At 54.7% G+C, this 19,511-nt stretch overlaps 1 long non-coding RNA gene across 2 annotated transcripts; it reads left to right on the top strand.

Annotated features, from left to right (window-relative positions):
• The first annotated feature begins 160 nt into the window (after positions 1 to 160).
• Positions 161 to 9,666, top strand: LOC106559363. 2 transcript variants are annotated; one of them, XR_005365159.1, is made up of 4 exons: positions 161 to 360; positions 1,112 to 1,674; positions 8,155 to 8,342; positions 8,634 to 9,666. It is a non-coding gene; the product is annotated as an uncharacterized LOC106559363 (long non-coding RNA). The 2 variants fall into 2 exon arrangements; XR_005365158.1 differs by lacking the exon at positions 161 to 360 and having other exon boundaries at positions 1,075 to 1,674.
• Positions 9,667 to 19,511: the final 9,845 nt, after the last annotated feature.

Here is a 19,511-nt window from a genome sequence, read left to right as displayed (position 1 = left end):
AACGGGGGAGGTTCAGTCACTCCGAGAACAGGGGCACCCAGACACCCGATGGCATGGTGGCCATGGCGACCAATCCGGCGTGTCTCAGGGCCGCATGACTCTGTGGCTTTCCCCAGCAGCTGCCGCGGGTGACACAGTGATATCCCAAGAGAAGGTGTGGCCGAGCAGAGCGTCCTCCAGGGCCTGGCGGGAGCCGCATCCGTGGAGAGTGGGCCACGCGTCCTTCACAACCAGGAGCCGGCTGTGTGAGAGGGACCCCCTGGAGGCCGTGTGTGCGTGTAAAACGATGTTCTTGGAATGATGGAGAGACCTCGGGAGCCAGGAGGCTGCGGTCCGAGAGCCCCCGAAGTGGGCTTAACGGTAATTTCACACGGGGCACCTGGGGGCTCCATGAGTGACGTGTCTGCCGGTCGCTCAGGGCGGGATCCCGGGGTCCTGAGATCGAGCCCCACATCAGGCTCCCTGCTCAGCGGGGAGCTGCTTCTCCCTCTCTCTCTGCTCCATCTCCTGCTCACTCTCTCTCTTTCTCTCTCTCAAATAAAAAAAAAAAAAATTTTAAAGTAATACAATACAAAGAAAGCCTCAGGAAAAATGGTAGTTGAGGACTGTCACCCCCCCACCCCGTGTCTTTCGTCCGATGAGGGTGCAGGGTGTGGGGCGGCCTCCCTAAGAGGACCACACGTGAAGTGGCCACACCGCACAGCATTTGGGGGGCTCCCGCGTCCTGCGGAGGCGCCCCCCTCCCTGCGTCACTGAGAGGACTCCGGGGGGCCAGGCCGTGTGGCGGGAAGGAAGCCGGGGCGGTGCCCCCCGTCGGCGCGGCTCAAGCCATGGTGAGCGCGTCCTCGGTGGGCGCTGTGCAGCCCACTGGTTTAACGAGCTAACGCACCAGGCCGTTGGTCCCCCCACCCCGCCACTCGCTCCCGCTTTGCTTGCCCATCTCCGACTGGAAGGCCCGATTCTGCATTCCCCCCACAGTATTAACAGGGAACAAAGAGTCATTTCACACCCTCGTTTGTCAGCTGCCCAAAGGGCTCGGGGGGAGGGGGGGGTTGGTGTCGCAGCCGGCAATTGCTATGTAACCCACTGTGGATCCCTTGAACGATTTCAGCTGAACAGCCCCCTGAATAACGGGGCACGTGGGAGAGCCGCCCACCTACAGGTCATTCTCCGGAGCCGAGGAGCAGAGGCCGTCCCCGTCGGCACGTGTCCCCTCCCAAGCACCCGCTCTGAGCGCGGGGTTCCACGACTGGAGAGTGGAGGCCGGCGGGGACGCAGCACAGCCTCACGGGATCCCCCAGGGGCCGAGGTCTACACTGCCAGTGACGAGAACACAACGGATGCTCGGTCTATGAACTAGAGGAAGGCAGGTGGTGAAGGACACGCCACCCTCAGGCCATCGCAGCTCGGAGGGGGGACCGCCGCCTCCCACTTGATGTCTCCAAACCCAAGGGGATGGCCTTCTCGCGCTGGCAAGTCCTCTGCTGGGTGTCCGGCCATGTGGATGGGGCACAGGCCCCGCCACCCCTCGTTAGGCTTCAGATCGGCGTCCACCGTGTTGTTGTGGATTAAACGGGCTCCACGCTCTCGCATCGGGTCGTGTCCTTGACTCCCTCCCTTCGCTCGGCCTGCGAGACACCGTCTCATCCAACATGGCCAGAGCAGGGCCCTGGGGTAGGTGTCTTGCTTCTCGCTGCCCCAAATATGAGACCTCCAGGCCGCCCCCTCCGCCCGCCTCCCCACCCGGCCCCTCCGCCCTCAGGACCCCCTCCAAACCCCATGCCACCACCACACACACCCTCCCTGCATCTTGGGCTAATTTCTCCAGTAACATTTTCTCTTCAGAGGTCGTGCACACTCCTTATTAGATTTATTCCTTTGTGTTTAATATTTCTGATACTGTTTATATAACATTTTTAAAATTCCATTTCTAATTGTTGGCTTCTATGTAAAGACAAACTTGGTATTTACCTTGTTCCAGTAGCCACAATAAATACAGCTTATTAATTCTAATAATTATTCCATGACCTTTTTGAAGTTTTATATAATCAATTATGTTGTAGTCAAATAAATTTTATTTCTTATATTCCAATCCCCATACTTTCTTCTCCCCCCACCCGCTGGCCTTGCTATACCAGCTAGAACTCTTCAGTCCAATGTTAAAAAGCGGCGGTGACAATAAGCACCCTTTTCTCGTTCCCTTTCCGGTGAAAAGACTCCGTTATCCTATCCCAAGGGCGTATGTCGCCCTGTCAGGTTAAGGCAGTTCCACTCTTCTATCGATCGGCTCGCTAAGGGTTTTTATCATGAACGAACACTGATGTTTTCTAAGGGCTTTATGTTGCACCTGTTAAAGTGATTATTTTAGCTTATTCTATTAATGTGGTGAATTACATTAAAATTTTTTGGTTCTTTTTTTTTTAAAGGTATAATTGACATACAAAGGCACAAAATCCTTGCACGTTCAGGTCACTAAGTTTTATCAGTCATGTGCATCCGTGTTACCTGCACCCAAAACGAGATATAACACATCCCCATCCTCCCAGAAAGGTGTCCCCACAGGTTCCCCCACCACCAATAACTGGCTCCTGCCCCCCGCAGACTAGTTTTGCCTCATTCAAAGTCCACGCAGACCGAACACACGGTGTGTGCACTTTTGCCTCAGCTCCTCCGCCGGGTGCTTCCGTGAGGAAGCGTCACGGTCCGACGTGCATCTTTTTCCCTATTACTGAGAAAATCGTCCGTCTTATGGGTGCGCTCCCATTGTTTATCTGCTCTCCTGTTGATAGACTGCTTGGCCATCTTCAGTTTGGGGCAATTATGAATGACCCTGCATAGACATTCTTTTTTTAAAAAAGATTTTATTTATTTATTCATGAGACACAGAGAGAGAGGCACAGTCACAGGCAGGGGGAGAAGCAGGCTCCCTTCAGGGAGCCCAATGTGGGACCGGGGTCATGCCTGGAGCCCAAGGCAGGCGCCCACCCACTGAGCCCCCGGGCGCCCCTGCATGCACACCCCCAGCACGTCCTAGCCAGTAAATACCAGCAGTGGGACAGAATTGTGTCCTGCCGCCTGGCTGGGTCGGTTCCCTCGCTCTATTGCGCGGAATTGATGTGAACACAATGCTGCTGGCAGCTTTGTTTTTTCCAAATTTCGTTGTTTTTATTTTCTTTGTTTTCCATCCTGAGTCGTAAGAACCTCCTGCATAATCTTTGAGTAGAGACAGAACAGGTACATATCCTAGATTTATTCCCTTTTTTTTTTCCAATTTTTTAACGTGGGAAGATATGTGTAGCATCAAGTTTACCAATCTCAACTGTTTGTAAGTGGTTTTATATACATTCATAATGTACAAACACCAACCCCATCCATCTCCAGAACCTTTCCATCTTCCCAAGTCATCCTGTCCCCTGCCCCCTGGCACCACCACCCGCTCTCTGCCTCCGTGGGTCTGACTCTGCTGGGTACCTCACGTAAGTGGAATCGTGGGATTTGGTGCACATGTGTGTGTGTGTGTGACTGGCTCGTTTCCACTAACACAGCGGCCCCGAGCTTCACCCACGTCCTAGCAGGTGTCAGGGCTTCCTCCCTTCGGAAGGTGGAACGCTTCGCCATCATCTGGATGGACCACGTTCTGTTCCACTGATGGACGCACACGCCGCTTCCGTGTCTGAGCTGCCGTGAGCGATGCCACTGCAAACGCGAGTCTACAAACATCCCCTCGAGACTCTGCTTTCAACTCGGGGGCCTAAGTGGAACTGCTGGATCACTGTCAGCTTTTTACCATTAATTAAGATGTTAGCTTCAGGCTTTTCATAAATACTCCTTTAGCAGATTTTGCAGATCCGCTTCCACTCCTCCTTTGCGGGGAGATTCCACTGTGCACTTGATCATGTGCTTCTGCTTCGTGTGCGAATATAATCATGTTTGTTTTTGCTCTTATTCTCCCGATGAGCTATAGCACCTTGATTTGTGAATATTAAACTAATCTCACATTCTTGGGATGAAGCTCAGTCACGGTTTTAATCTTTTCATTTATTGCTGGGTTTGAACATCAACGTTTCATTAAGTATTTCTGCATCTTCTTGCAAGAGCGATGGTGGTGAATCTGCAGTTCTGCTTCTTGACGATTCCTTTGCCGGCACTTGGGCCCCTCGTATGCTATTTATGAAAGAGTTTGTGTAATATTGGTATTAATAATAAATGTTTGGTTCAATTCTCCGATGAAGCCATCTGAATATGCAATTTCCTTCTTGGGGATATTTCTGATTATGAATTCAATTTACGTAATAGATGTAGGTTTGCTTAGACTTTCTGTGTCTTCTTAGGTCCAGTGTGGTACTCTGTATTTTTCAAGGAATTTTTTGCTTCATCAAAATTGTTGAGATTCTGTTCATAAAGAATTGATAACTTCCCCTTCCAGTGCATGTAATGTCTGCACTTCCTGACGTTGGTGATTTCTATTTTCTTCCTTTTGCTGCATTCAATCGGTGTTGTTGGAAGTTCATTACTATTAGTTTTTCAAAGAAACACCCTTTGTTTTTGTTGCTTTTTTAATTTTCTATTGTATCCATTACTGATCTTAGTTCTTCCACTCACTTTAAGTTTGCTTTTCTACTACTGGTTTTTCTTAAGGTAGAATCATATTTTATTTATTTATACCATTTTTTAAAAATATAAGCCATAAATTTCTCCCTGAATTCACTAGCTGCATACCAACGATTTTGATATGTTAGGTTTTCATTATGATTCAATTTGAAATATGATCGCATTCCCTCTATGGTTTCTTCTTCCATCCCCGCAGTATTTAGCAGTCACAGGTTAACCTCCAAATATTTGTGGATGATTTAAGTATCTCATTAGGATTTTTTTTAAGATTTATTTATTTGTTTATTCATGAGAGACACATAAAGAGAGACACAGGTGGAGGGAGAAGCAGGCTCCTCACAGGGAGCCCAATGTGGGACTCGATCCCAGGACCATGGGATCATGACCTGAGCCGAAGGCAGACGCTCACCCGCTGAGTCACCCAGGGGTCCCTAAGTATGTCACTGTTATTGATCTCCAGTCTAAAACCATTGTTAGAGTGATGCCTGGGTGGCTCAGTAGTTGAGCATCTGCCTTTGGCTCAGGGCAGGATCCCGGAGTCCCTGTATGGAGTCCCACATCGGGCTCCCTGCGTGGAGCCTGCTTCTCCCTCCGCCTGTGTCTCTGTCTCTCTTTAAAAAAAATAAAACCATTGTTAGAGCATATGTTCTGTATAACTCTTTTTCTATTTAATTCCTTTGTATATATCAACACTGTTTCTACAGCCCACATAGGGTCTATCTTGAAGAAAGTTTCACTCGTGATTGCAAAGAACACACATCCTGCAGAGGTTGCCTAGGGTGTTTGTATAAATTTCAAGTGATACATGTAGGTTGACAATCATTTTCATATTATACACAGATAATTTCCCTATTCTTTCAAGCAATGGAAAGATTGGTGATAAAAACTGTGAGCCATGATTACGTGTCTGCATATTTCTGTCTTGGTTTCTGACAATTTTGCTTCATGTGTTTTGAACCTCTGCTGTTAGGCCAAGACTTACCTAATATGTTGCATCTCTTTGATGAATCTATCGCTCTATCATTATAAAATCAGCTGTCTTCATGTCCACCAAAACTCGTTCTCCTAAAGTCGGCTGTTTGGTAGCAGTACCGCCAGTGTCGGCATGGGGCCTCTTTCCTCCACCTCCCGTCCTTCTGTCTGTCCTGTATCTTACAGTTAAGTCTGTCTCTAGTGGGAAGCAGTAGTGGGTCTTTGCCTTTCTTTTGTTTGTTTTGTTCTGGGCCCGCCTCATAGCACTTACCTTTCACCCGGAGTCCTTAGCCAGTGTAGACCAGATGGAGTCCCTGGCAGGAAAGAGGTCAAGTCTCTTGTTCTGAAGTTTGTCCAACACAGATTCAGTTCCATCCTGTTCCATCTTGCATTTTTGCCATTCTTAATATATATCCACTAGGTCTTTGACATTTTTTAACTAAATTATTTCAAAGTCCCGTCTGATGACTCAACATAGCAGTCTTCTCTGACTCTTCTTCTATTCACTGTTTCCTCTCTAGAAAATGAGTCACATTTCTGTGTGTGTGTGTGTGTGTGTGTGTGTGTGTATGATATCCTAAAACCATTTTGGATGCACAGCACATAAGAAAAGCCCGGACTGCAATCAATAATATTCACATCCAGAATAGGGCACTGTCTCAAAGCCTGACCCACAGTTGAGCTGGTTCTGGGCCTTGCATTAGTTTATCATCAGTTCCAAATATTTTGAGAGGATGTATCAAAAAAAACTTCCTTTTCAGAGCCTAGATTCTGAGCACTAAAGAGAATTATGCCTCTGTGGATGGTATTTTTCTAATGTGGGTTTGGTGGCCTGTTTTTGGGTTGTTGGGGACACCAGCTCCAGTTAGGGCTTTCGTCCAGTCCTAATGAAGGCTCTTTGAGCTCAGAGTGTTTCTCCTCTGCCCCACCGCAGGCTCTGTGGATGCCGCCCTTGGTTCTCCTACCTCCTGGGATGGATTGCAATTCGTTAGAGAGATTCTTATCTGCTCCCCTCCCCTTTCTCTTCAGATTAACTTTGAAAGCCTGGAATGCATCAGGGATTTGTCTCAGCAACCACACATCACCCCAATTGTCCTCAGGAGCTGGGGGTCTCTCAGCTCTCCTGGAATGCCTCCCACTTTTGAAAGCATGTGACTTATACTTGAGAGAAGCCACTGCTGCTGCATATTATCCAGGGACTATCTGGTGCCAAACCATGTTGTTGAAAGTCTGTAAGAACCTGGGCGGGCTTCTCTTGCCTGTACCTACAGGATTCCTTCTGCAGTCCCACCGGGGGCAGGAGCAGTACTAATTCCTCACTATCTGGACTTTAGATCATTTATGTTGCTTTAGTCCTGGACTCTTGATGTTCTTGCCTTTGACATACATATTTTTTCAAGTATCTGGAATGCTTTAATTGTTAGAGTGCAAACAATGTTCATTTATGAATCTGTACATTTGAACTGAAAGCAGGGTAGTAGCTAATATTTTAATGTCAAACCATATTGCATTTTAGAATAAGCCAAACTTGGCTATGATCATTTATGATATGATATGTGTATAGGTTTGGTTTGCTAGTATTTTGCTTAGGATTTCTTTGTCTACATTTATAAGAGAGGCCATCCTATAAACTTCCCTTCTTTTAATTTTCCAAGCTTAGATGTCAAAGTCCTGCTGGTCCCATAAATGGGCTGAGAAATGCTCTTTCATTTTGTAATGTCTGGAACAGTTTGGTTACAACAGATCTGAGCTCTTGAATATTTAGAAAAACTTCAGCCACTAGGCAACTAAGCTGAAGTTTGTGTGTTTGCATGTGCATGTGAGGGATTTTGATTATAGGGCAATCTCCTTTGTCAGATTTTAAATAATTCAGATTTGCTATTATTTGTGCCAATTTAGTAAGGCTTTTTTTTTCTGTGAGTTTGTCTATTTCATCTATTTTTTTCTACCTTATTGATAAAGTGGTTTTTAACATCTTTATTTAGACATAATTCATATACAGTGAGATCTGTGGTCCAATGCTTGGCTGGCCACCAGCTCCAGAAAAACCTAACAAGGGCCTGGCTCCAGGGCCCGCATTCCTCTGTCCTGAGCCCACGCCCGCTCACCATTCCACAACTCCCGGCTATTCCTAGCTGCTCACTTATCTCTGTCTCGTCTGTCTTCCTTTGGCCCAAACTCCCACCACCCCCAAAGCTGCCCCAATAGCCCGCCTCCCTCTGCCTGCTTCAGACACCCTCTTCACCCAGCAGCTGCTGGAAGAAGTCTCCAACACTGCTACTGGAATCACGTCACTTCTCTGCTTGACTGCATGGCCTTCTGGGACTCTTTCCAAGGCCTTGTGCGTCTCTACCTTCTCTGCACCTGCCTATGCCCCAGGTCCCTATCCCTCTCCTTGGCCATCTCCACGCTGCAGTGGGTGTGCCCTTTGTGACACCTGCTGAGAGGAGCATTCCTGGACTCCAGGCACTGCCTGGACTTCCCTTTGCAAAACCCCAATCAACGAAATGCACACTTGCTGATCGAATGTATTGCTTCTTGCTCTGAGTCATATGCATCTCGTATTCTTAGGTCATGTGGATCAATGAACAGTCATCAGATGAATGAGTGGGCCCGTTGCAAGCTGCAAATATGACTCTGGCAGCATCAAGTGGTGATAACTACACTCATCTGTGTTCTTTGAGAAAGACCCATAAAAGAACATGTCCACCCACACTGCAGTGCCAGCCGTCCATAGCTGGCAGGGTGCAGGAGGAACTGTGAGTACTTGAGACACGAAATTGTGATTTTAGGATCAACCCTTGTAAAGCTAGGATGCTGAGAACAACCTGAAATCCGGAGTTATTTTTGTATACGCTCCAGCATGTCCCCTCCGGGCAGATGGGAGGCAGGGCTGGCAACGGTTCACTCTCCGGGAGCATGCTGATTCCCATCTGGAGGGTGCAGGCCATCCAGCCTCCCTCGTCACCAGCTCGCTCCCCCACACACGCAGGCAAAGCCCCTAATTGCTCTTCTACTAAAGTGAATGTCCCTGAATTCTAATTAACCAGGTCGCCACAGCTGTGTGGGTGCACTCTTATGCCTCCTAGCCAAGGGCCTGGTGCTGGGCCTGTTGCATCTTTGCTGCTTCTCAGAGTGAGGGACTACAGAAACTGTCCCTGCACCTGTCACCGAGGCATGGAGGGAGTCGGCGCCATCCCACCCCTGCCAACAGAGAGACATGAGGCTCACCAGTCACCCACAGGGAGCAGTGACGGTGCCAAGGCCGCACTCACCTGCCAGGAAGTGGGAAGAGCCCCATCTGCTCCTGGAACGTGGGTCCCAGGTCACGTTCTTGTGGGTCCCTGGGAGGCCGAGGGAGGAGGTGGGGGAGGAGGCGGAGGAGGAGGCGGTTTCCGCACTGGCGCATGACAGGGGAGACACAAGCTCCTATCCCAGTGGGCCGGGTTCCTGAAGGCAATATTCCCTCAAGCAAAAAGGTTGCATATTAACTTGCTGATTCCTGCTGACACCCCGCTCACCCTCTGACTGGGACTCTGGAGGCTGGGGCTCCGGGTGGACAAATGTGTGTGAAATGAAGTGATGGGGAAGGAAGCCGTGGTGGGAACTCATGGGTCCCCAGAAGGAGGTTCCAAGCCCAGCCAGGTTAGGGAACTCAGAATAAGACCACCCTGGGTTCGAATGAGCCCTAAATGTAATGACTGGAGTCCTTCTAAGAGAGGAGAGGACACACGGATGCACACGGAGGGGCCATGTGATGACAGGGGCTGTGATGACGGGGGGCATGGCCACAGCCCAGGAGCACCCAGGGGCTGGAGAGGCAGGGAAGAGCCCTGCCTGGGGCCTCTGCAGGGAGCTTGGCGCTGCCCTCTCTGACCTCCACGCTGCGTGAGAATAAATCTCTGCTGTTTCGAGCCACCTGGACACTGGTAGTTTGTCACGGCTGCCCTGGCAAATGGCTGCACATGTCATCTGTCTTCAGGGCTTTCTTTTTAAGGAAATCTGCCAGGCTTGCTGCAGCTGGACCTGAATTAAAGGAAGTTGCTGGGCAGCAGCCAGAAATTGTCCCCCAAGATGACATAGGAGGTCAGGGGTGATGGGCTTCTATGCAGAGGGCTTGGTGGGGTGGGAGGCTCCCTACAAGGGAGGGACCCTGAAAAGAGTGGGCATGGCCCAGAGAGGAAAGGCTAGGGCCGGGCTGGAGAGGAGACCCAGGCAGACCAATCGTGAGGCTCCCCGATAGCAGCCCCCCAAAGGCAGATGTGAGACCACCTGAGGCTGAGGTCCCCAGCGTCCCCCCACGGGCCAGGAGGGCCTGCAGCTCACTGACCACCAGGCGGGAGGCTCCGCGTTCACTGCACCTGCACCGGGCCGCGTGATTACAGCTCAGCTGACGTGAACCCCACGTGGTGGGGCCACATTACCCACAGTTGTGCAGGAGGTAGGTCAGGGGCAGAGGTTTGGAGCAGTGGGGGTGACCCCAGGTGCTCCCAGTCCCCAAGGGGAGGCAGGAAAGCTGGGAAGAGTCTGGGCCCAGCACACATTCCACTCCGCGGCAGGTATGAAATCTGTCATCCTCTGTTCACTCTAGGATTTTTTTTAAAAGGAGGGAAAAATAAGGCAAAACAAAATAAATCTTCATGCATCTGAAATGATAGGTGGATATTTTTAAAAAAAGAAAAGTAAAAGTAACACATGAGTTTGTGAGAGGCTCAGGAGCAGGGGTGTGGGAGGGCTTAGGGAGGGGTGTTGGGCCAGGCCCCAGGAGCACAGCCCCAGCCGGAGACCCCCCAGGCCAGCCTGTGACCCTCCCCGGGCCAGCCTGAGACTCCCCCGGGCCAGCCTGTGACCCTCCCTGGGCCAGCCTGTGACCCCCCCGGGCCAGCCTGAGACCCCCCCGGGCCAGCTTGAGACCCCCAGTCAGCCCGTGACCCCCCCCGCCCCGGCTAGTCTGTGACCTCACCCCAGGCCAGCCACAAACTCCGGTGGGGGTGGCCACAGGCCCACGCTCCCCTCTCCAAACACAGGACGGATCTCACCTCGTTTCAGTAATGGATCCAAAAGCAACGCACTTGTTGTAAATCATCCTGAAACAAATGCCAAACGCCGGGAACAGGGACGTGAGAGCATTGTGTGTGACCTGCCAGATTTCCCCGCCTTCCCGCGGTGAGGGGTGCGGAGGTCACGGCCGAGAGGGGCCGCGGGTCCAGCGGCGATGCAGAGATGCAGGCGTGAGAAGGGAGGCCAGCACAGGAGGACCTCGGGGAGGACACCTGCATGAGGAGGAGACTCCGTGCCGGTGAGGCCCACGCCGCGCACCTGAGCCTGAGAGCCGGTGAAGCACCACAGCCTGGCCCCGCGGCTGCCCCGTGCGGGCACGACCACTCTTGTCCGGAGCCGGGTGCGTGTCCGTGGGCGTCTGGGCCGTGGCCTCGATGTCACGGCATCGCCAGCTGCGTGCGAGCAGGTGCCCGTGGCTCTGCGTGGGATCCCGTGGCAGGGTGGGCAGTTGGCGGCGCCGCTTGTGTCCGTGCAGTTTCGGGGATGTTCTCCGGCTTCGATCAGCTCCGCTACCCCTCAAATCCCAGGGTACGTGTCCGTAGTTCTTAAGCAGAGCAGGAAGTGGAGCACTGGCAGGTGTGAGCACTGACGGCCGAGGGACCAAGGGGGAGCCCGCCCGGAATATTCAACATCCACACAAAACCCGGTGCGGCTGGCGTGGAGATCCTTCCTTCGTGCATCATGTTGACGCGGCCCTTGGGACGACCTGCAGTCCAATGCTACGATCATTTGCAACAGATGAAGAAACGGGGTAGCCTGGTTGCCACCAAGGCGCACGGGCGGGCTGTGCCCAGGAGCCGGGGGAGGGGGCGTTTGTAAGGGGCACAGGCGCAACTGCTCCAGATACACAGGGATCGTGGGAAATATGAGACGCAACTCGAAACAGGGCCGTGTTCTCACCTGAGGAAGAGGAGCAGGAGGGTGGCCCCGGTGCAGGGGAGGGAAGTGGGGGGCGAGCCAGAGCCCGTGGAGACTCCCCGTCGACGGGCGCCCACCGAGGCTCGCGGTCGCCCACCGTCTGCGCCCCCACTCAGGTGCCTCCTCCTACAGGCAGGCCCCGGCCTCCCCCAAAGCCTTAGACCCACATGAGCCCTTCCTGAGCGGCCCATCCTGACTGCCCGCCGCCCACGCCGCTGCCGCATGGCCCTCACCGCGGAGCCGCCCGCAGGCGTCAGGACGGGACCCGGGGACACCGTCCCGGGAGCAGCTGGGGCAGGAGCCCGAGGGCCTGGGTGTCGGCCCAGCCTGGGAAGCCCCATGTGGACGCCCAGTGTGGCTCGGCAGACACTCCCAGCCACGCGAATGGGAAGCTGCGTGGACACAGGGCTTCAGGAGCCAACGTGTGCTCTTCGCCCTCAGACCCCTCGTCGAGCTCCAGGGGGATACGCACGTGTGAGCACAGAACCCCGGGGCTGGGCTGCACGTGCCCGTTAGACATCTGAGCCTGAAGACGGTGCCGTATTCCTAGCTGCTCACAGCAAAGTGAGAAGAAGGTAGCAAAGCGGGCGTGCACGCAGCACTTTCCCCTCCACAGGCAGTTCACACGGTTTGCACAGGGTGTGACGTGTGCAGGGTGGGGGCTCTGAGAGCTTGCACCCCGCCCCAGGCCCTCTGCACATGGGCCTGGACCCCATCCCTCGGTAGTAATTCCGTTAGAAATTAAAGTAGGCGGGACGCCCAGGCGGCTCAGGGGTTTAGCATCAGCCCAGGGCATGACCCCGGGGTCCTGGGATCAAGTCCCACGTTGGGCTCCCCGAGGGAGCCTGCTTCTCCCTCTGCCTGTGTCTCTGCCTCTCTCTGTGTGTCTCAGGAATAAATAATTTTTTTAAAAAAAAGAAATTAAAGTAGGGAGCTGACACTTAGGTTCATTAATTCAAGTGAGAGCAATGGGCGCATGCAGGTTGACGTAAATAACATATTTTCACGGACTGTGGCAGTATTTTCCAAAACAAGGAAGCATCCAGTGACCGGAGAGGCCCCAGCCCCTGTTTCTGTGCGTGTCCTGGATGCCCGGCTGCAGAGGGTCGTGCGGGCTCAGCCCAGCTCCGGCACCCAGTCTGCAGGGAAACCACAGCTGTGTCCCCTCTGGAAACCGCCACTGTGTCCTCATGGGAGGAGGATGGCGCAACAGCCGACGGCATCTTTGTGTCACTGCAAACGCAGCTCAAAGCTCACGGGCCCCAAACACACCCCAGGGGTCCCCGTGAGTCCCTGAAGCAGACGGGGAGAGGCCCCGGGACAGACGCACGCCTGTGCTGGGACGACTCCAGGAGGTGCGGGTCGTGGACGGAGACACAGACCCACAGACTCACCCTTCACTGTGACGCGACTATGAATTGGGAACAGCTCACCCGCTGGGCAGCGCCCAAGCAAACAGGACGAAGGCGGACGTCGACTCTGGAACCCGGGACTTTTGGAACCGCGTCTGAACCCGGGAGGCGGTTGGCGAGCCCAGATGCGGGAGGCCGTGACCTAGGGGGCAGGTGGGGAGGCAGGGCACCGCCGCTGGGGTCCGAGGCGCCCCGGGAGACCGCGGCGTCGTTTCTGCGAGGGGACAGCAGGCGCCTGGAGCTGAGAGTGGACCTGGGTCCACAGGAGCCGGAGCTGGACAGGCCCCTGGAGGAAAAGGCAGGTCCCCTTCAGGATGCAGACCATGCTCTGCATCCTGAAGACTCGCCTTTTATTCCCGAGTTAACGGGGTTTTTTTCAAAGCAAAGTTCGCCGCGAGGATGTGTATTTCTCAGACTTTGCTCAGAATGGAGTTTCTGGGAGCCCCAAGCTGGCCCTGCGATCCTGTAAACGATGCGGACAGGAAGGGAAACAGAGGTTAGAGCTGACTCCCGTCGCCCGACTCCCGGAACAACCGTGTTCCCCTCCTCGTGAATCAGGACTCACGCCACAGGTTAGCACCTCCTATGGCGCAGTCCACAGCCTCGGAGCTAAATTTTTGATGAATTCAACTGTAAAATATTCACAACCTGGAAATCTATAATACGACTCCTATTTTTACCATTTCGTTTCCTATCGGGCCCTGTAACTGCGACAGGCAGTATCAGTCACGAGTGCAGTGCAGAGACCAACACGGGGACCCCATGCCTCCCAAGGAAATTAAACCGTCCTCCCAGCACCCAGCGCTCCCGGGGGAGCCACACGGACTGATTTCACAGGTCATCAAGATAAATAAGCGCATCCCCGAGGTCTCTCCGTCCTGCTCCTTCCTGCGATGTGGACACTCCCGAATGAACTCGCGGCGGCGAGTGGAGTTTGCAGCGGCTCGTAACTCATTTTGTCAAGCAGATGAGAAATGTCCCTTTTAATGGAAAGATACAGAAATGGATGATTAGTTCTTGATTGATGGTCACGTTATGTTGCTCAGGTACAAAGGGGTAGGAATAAATCGAAGTGCGACGTCCTCACGGCGGGACAGCTCAGCAACGGCGGCCCCAGTTAGGGACCCCTCCTCCCCCACTCTGTCCGCTGGAAGTCGCCCCTGCGGAGAAACCGAGGCCCGGCGAGGCTCCACCCTGCAGCCATATTCCAAACCCGTGTCTTCTTAGGGCCTAGAACATTCTGTCCCCTTCACCGCAATGTGTGATTCTCGAGGAGATTGTTGGAAATGAAAGTGGATTCGCCAAAATCAGAGTAAAAACTGCTTCATCTCTGGATTTCTCTGGAGGAAATGTGGCCTCTGAACGTCGGGAAGGTCCCCACTGGCCGCCGGCTGCAGGGGCGGGTCTGGTGCTCCATCTCTCAGAGACGTGCCCCTTCTCGTTTCTGCTCCTTCCTCATTATCTTGACCCTGGTGCATGCTGGGACTTCCGAGTGGGGAGCGTGGGTGTGCAGGGAGCGGGGACTCCTCCCTGCACTTGCCACATCCCTGGAGGCTGAAGGGGGCTCCCACCCTGTAACCGCGCCATCCAGGGTCGGAGTGCTCACTGTTTCCGACGGGGCTAAGAGTTGTGCTCGGGGAGGAGTGTGGCTTCGGGGCAGCGCCCAGCTGGGCCAGCTCAGTGAGAGGGAGACCATGAGCGGGGCAGGTTGGGGGGAGATGCCCGGCGACCCCGGACGGCGTGAGGTGGAAGCCACAGCCCCGTGTGCTGGTGCTGGGGACGTCGCTGAGAAAGGACGTCCCTGCATGCGTGGCAGGAGCGAATGAGTGAGGAGGCTGGAACCACACACGTGCCCGTGCTAGGGCTTCAGGAGGCCAGTCTGGGTCCTGGGGGGATTGAGGTGCCCGCGGGGAAGCCCGGGTCAGCGTTGGGCGGCCAGCTAGAGCGTGAGACTCTGGGGGACGGGAGTTTGGAAGCCGGAGGCCAACGGCAGGAACGGGCTGTGCCGTCCGCAGAGCCGGGAGGAGGGATCCGGGTCACAGCCCCAGGGGAGCTCGCAGGTGCCCGTTACGAAAAAAGGGAGACATGAAGGGATGCGTGGAGGCCGGCAGGCCGAGCAGGAGACTGAGCAGCACCCTGATCCGGAGTCCAGGGTTAAGTCGAGGACAACATCAAAAAAAGTCGAGTTCCACCAACAAATGTACGACGGCAGATACAATAAAGGGACGGTCAGGAAAGTCGTGGGAAGCGTGTTGCACGGCTCGGCACTGAGTGACACGGAGTCATCAGGACATGAGCATGAGCACTGATCCAGGATATCGTGAGTCGGGCACCTGCCAGCAGCAGCCAGGGTGCCAGCCCACACGGTTCCTGTCCCCTGGGGTGTCCTGGGTACCGTCACCCGTGGTGGAAGTGCTGGCGGGGAGGAATGAGGTCCCCGGGTCTCTGCTCCCCTTCGCTGTCTGCAGCCAGGGACCTGGAGGCCACACAGGCCGGTGGCAGAGCTCCCGGAGGCAGGAGCCGGGCTCCCTGCAGAGGGGACAGAGAGCCTCTGATCTGGACCCGACCTGAGAGAGGTCGTCCCTTGTGTCACTCGGCCACCGGGAGTGCAGCGTTCATCTCGTGCGGCAGCTGGTGTGACCTGGTGATACAAACACAGCACCGAATAGTGAGAAACAGGACCCTTCGGAGTTGAAAGTGATGCCCTGGGATGTGGTTTGGAAGGGGTGAGGGGTGCCGAGGTGCCGAGGAGCTGTGACCATCCCCGTCCTGCAGACCAGGCCCCGGGTGCCTGAGCCCACCGGCCCAGGACGTGGCCGTACCTGGTTCTGCACCACAAGCCTTCCCCAAACTGGTGGCGACAAGAACATGTGTCCGATCTCTCAGCTGGGCCTACGGGTCCATTGGGCCATTCCGTGGATCCAGGCTGGCGGGAACCCCACAGCTCTGCTCCCAAGGCCAACTCCTCACAGGCCAGCTCGGGCCTCCATGCGCAGGCCTGGTGGCACGCGGGGCGGGCATGAGCACCCCAGGTGTGCGGGGTGCAAGCAGACAGACGTGCGAACCTTCGGCTCACAGGACGGAGCGGAGGCTGAAGGCGCAGGTGCGGCCAGGTCGGCCCCAGAGTGCAGCCAGGGCGGCCCCAGGGTGCGGCCAGGTCAGCCCCGGGGCAGGCGCTAAAATGCGGGACGAGCCCGTGTCTGGGCGTCGGAGCCGGGAGCTAGACGCGGGCGCGTCCCTCTGCCATCCCGGCGCCGCGTCAGAGATGCGTCTGCGCTCAGAACAGCGTGGAGCGTTTCCTTGGTTAATTTTAAGAGTAGGAGCAGGCAAAAAACTCTCATCCATTTCAAGCCGTCCGTGATGTAAAATTTGTGAATGAAAAATGATTGAAATAATTAACCCGACGTTTAGCGATGATTTACCCCCAGGGGACAGAGCCACGTGATGGCAATTTGTATTTTCCATGAGTGTGGGTTTTCCAAATGTTTTACAAGGATGCACCAAGCGTATGTTACAGAAAGATAATTTAGGAAAAATCACCGGGCTTTGCTTGCTGGGTGCGCACACATCCCGGCTGTGAACACGCGAACGGGACGTCCTCTGACTCGGTCGCCTAGGCAGGGCTCGTGTGGCTCCCAGGCTGCAGCCGCGCCATCCCAGCTCTGGGGGAGCCTCTGCCTGCAGGCCAGGGCCTCCGGCGTCCGGGTCTGCTGGGTGTGAGACGCATAACCCCGCAGGCCTCCAGCAAGAAGACAGAGGGGCACTCAACGGAATAATGACTCATGGAACTGGTGTTTGTAACATTTGGGCCCCAGACACTGTGCTCAGCGCTTGAGTACGTTGTCCCCCGCCCCGGGCCCTCTCTGGCCACAGTAGCACGTGGTGAACCGTGATAGTAACAACAGCTAACACCTGCCCGTGCGGCTGTTCCGCGCTGGGTGCTGGCGGGGACTTTGCGTGGTCGAGCTGCATCTTCACTGGCCCCCAGTGCCCCTTCACCGATGAGAAAACTCAAGCCCAGAGGCGGCCCGCCCTGTCTGAGGACACCGAGGCGCCCACCTGAGAGGTCACAGAGGCTTCTGAGCCCATGGGCGTCACCTGCAGGGCAGGGTTGGGGTGTCGGGGAAGACGGCCTGGACACCTCGGTCATGGGGATGAAGGCAGCCAGCGCTGCGGGTGGAAGCACCTGCTGGCCTGAGCCATGGGCGGAGGAGCCGGGCTCAGTACGGAGCTGGGGGCAGGGACAGAGGGGACAGGGATGCAGGGACCAGCGGGACTGGACCGCCAGTGCTGAGGGTCACCGCACGGTGTGTGGAGTTTGCTCAACAAGCTTTGAGGTTGGCTCGGGGGCAGGAACACAACCCCACGTGTGCCCACGAAGCAGCGTGCGGGTGTGGGCGGGGACTGGGCGTCGGACAGGAGGCAGGTCAGCTCTGGGGGCATGGGCGGTGGTCCGGCAGAGGGGAAGCAGTGAGATGAGGGGTGGGGGGAGCGTGAGGGGCTCCCACCGGGGAAGGGATCCGATGTGATCTGGAGAAAGGAGCCCCCCCTCACGCTCACTCTGCCGAAGACACGTCTTCCAGCAGCTCTTCATGGAGCGGGGTGCACGGAGATGGGGGCGGGAGACGCCCCAGGGCCACTTGCTGGACGCCAAGCACCGGGCTGGCTGACCACCCGCCCGCGCAGGCTCCCCCGGGGCTGGGAAGAGGGGCGCCCATGGCCAGGGCACGCGACAGAGCTGCAGATGCCCCCTGGCAAACCTTCCTAACCCACCCAAGCTAGGAAAGGCCCGGTGGGCAGAGCGGGAGGGTCGCACTGGGCTTCCCCGTCATGCCAACACCCAGCACCTGCCGCCACTTGCTCTGTGACTTCTTTCCTCCTTGGCTGTGTCACATCATCAAGTGCAGGAGTGAGCTCATCCCCTGCTGACTCCCATTCAGTTCTCAGAGGCCAGAGGGTGGTTCCGGTTTCTGTCCTTTGCCTCCGAGGGGACTTGCTCCATGGGCAGGTGAGCAGAACAGGAGAAGGAGAAAGAAGGGGCTCCCCCATGACCCAGGTGGGCTCAGGTGCTCTCAGGTACACTCAGGTGCTCTCAGGTACACTCAGATATGCTCAGATACACTCAGGTGCTCTCAGTTGTGCTCAGGTACACACTCAGGTGCACTCAGGTATACTCAGGTAGGCTCAGATGCTCTCAGGTGCACTCAGGTTCTCTCAAGTGCTCTTGGGTGCTCTCAGTTACTCTTGAGTGCTCTCAGGTGCTCTCAGATGCACTCAGGTATACTCAGTTATGCTCAGGTGCACTCAGGTGCTCTCAGGTGCTCTCAAGTGCTCCCACGTGCTCTCAAGTGCTCTCAGGTGTGCTCAGGCATGCTCAGCTGCTCTCAGGTGCTCTCAGGTGCTCTCAGGTGCGATGTCAATGTCGCTATCAGTGCCCCAGGTGATGAGGATCCTCCGCTCTAACTCTTCCTCCCAGCAGTCTCCCAGAGGGTGGGTTTGGTTCCTATTTCTTTATAAATGCATAAGTTTGTAAATCCCCAGGCACGTGCGGTTGTCTTACTTCCTGCTGAATTGTCCCTTTTGTCCTGATGAGCTGTTCCTTTTATCTCTAATGACAGGTTTCACCTCCAAGGCGGCTCTGTCTGGTGTCTGCAGAGCCATCCCCATCCCTTAGCGAGGGCTCCCGTGGTACCTATTTTTTTCCTTCCTTTTAGTATCCATTCTCAAATTTCCCATGTCCTGATTAAAAACTGTGTCTCTTGTGAGTAGTCTATAGTGGTTGTTTTCATGCAGCCAGATTTTTTTTCCCTTAATTATTGTATTTACACCACTGACAAACAGGAGACACTTAGAACACAGGATTTCGGGGGGATGTTTTCACCATCTGCCTTCTACGTGTAATTTAATTCCTTACTCTCTTTTTTTCTTATTAAAGGCCTTTTTTATGATTCCGTATTTTCCTTAATTTATTTTTCACTTTTTGCATTTTTTAAAGTCTGAAAGTATTTCAAAATACAAAGTCTAAACCCCCCCTCTAAATTCAGCTCCCATTGGACCCTGCTGCCCCAGCCCCCACCACTCGACCCCCCAGAACGAGCCTCCCGCCAGCCCCCTGCCCCACCCCGGCCCCACCAGTTCAGCTGCCACCCTGTGCACTCAGGGTCTCCTTGTGTCCACAGTCACCTTGATGCTCAGCGGTCCCGGATGTGTCCTTGGGAAAGACCCCCAGAGCCCGGGAGCACCCTCCCGTTGTTCTCCGACACAGACGCAGGCTCCCTGCGCTTCCCGCCGCAGCCCTGGGCTCAGCACCTCATGGGCTCCGTGTCTCCACGCAGGTATCTCCCTCGAAATCATGCCGTTCTCTTGAGCCTCCAATCGACCAGGAGGGGAGCTCACTTTGTTGGACCAGGTTAATCCTTCCGTCAAATTTCAAGACTTAGGGAGATAAGACATTGCCCCAACACATCATCTTCATCTCGGTTTGACTGGAATATGTTCATTGGGATCACACATTGTACATTTTTAATTTTTCAATGA

This window comes from Canis lupus, chromosome 10 (genome assembly GCF_011100685.1).
Source record: "Canis lupus familiaris isolate Mischka breed German Shepherd chromosome 10, alternate assembly UU_Cfam_GSD_1.0, whole genome shotgun sequence".
Classification (NCBI taxonomy): domain Eukaryota; kingdom Metazoa; phylum Chordata; class Mammalia; order Carnivora; family Canidae; genus Canis; species Canis lupus.
This window is presented reverse-complemented; position numbering and strand designations above follow the sequence as displayed.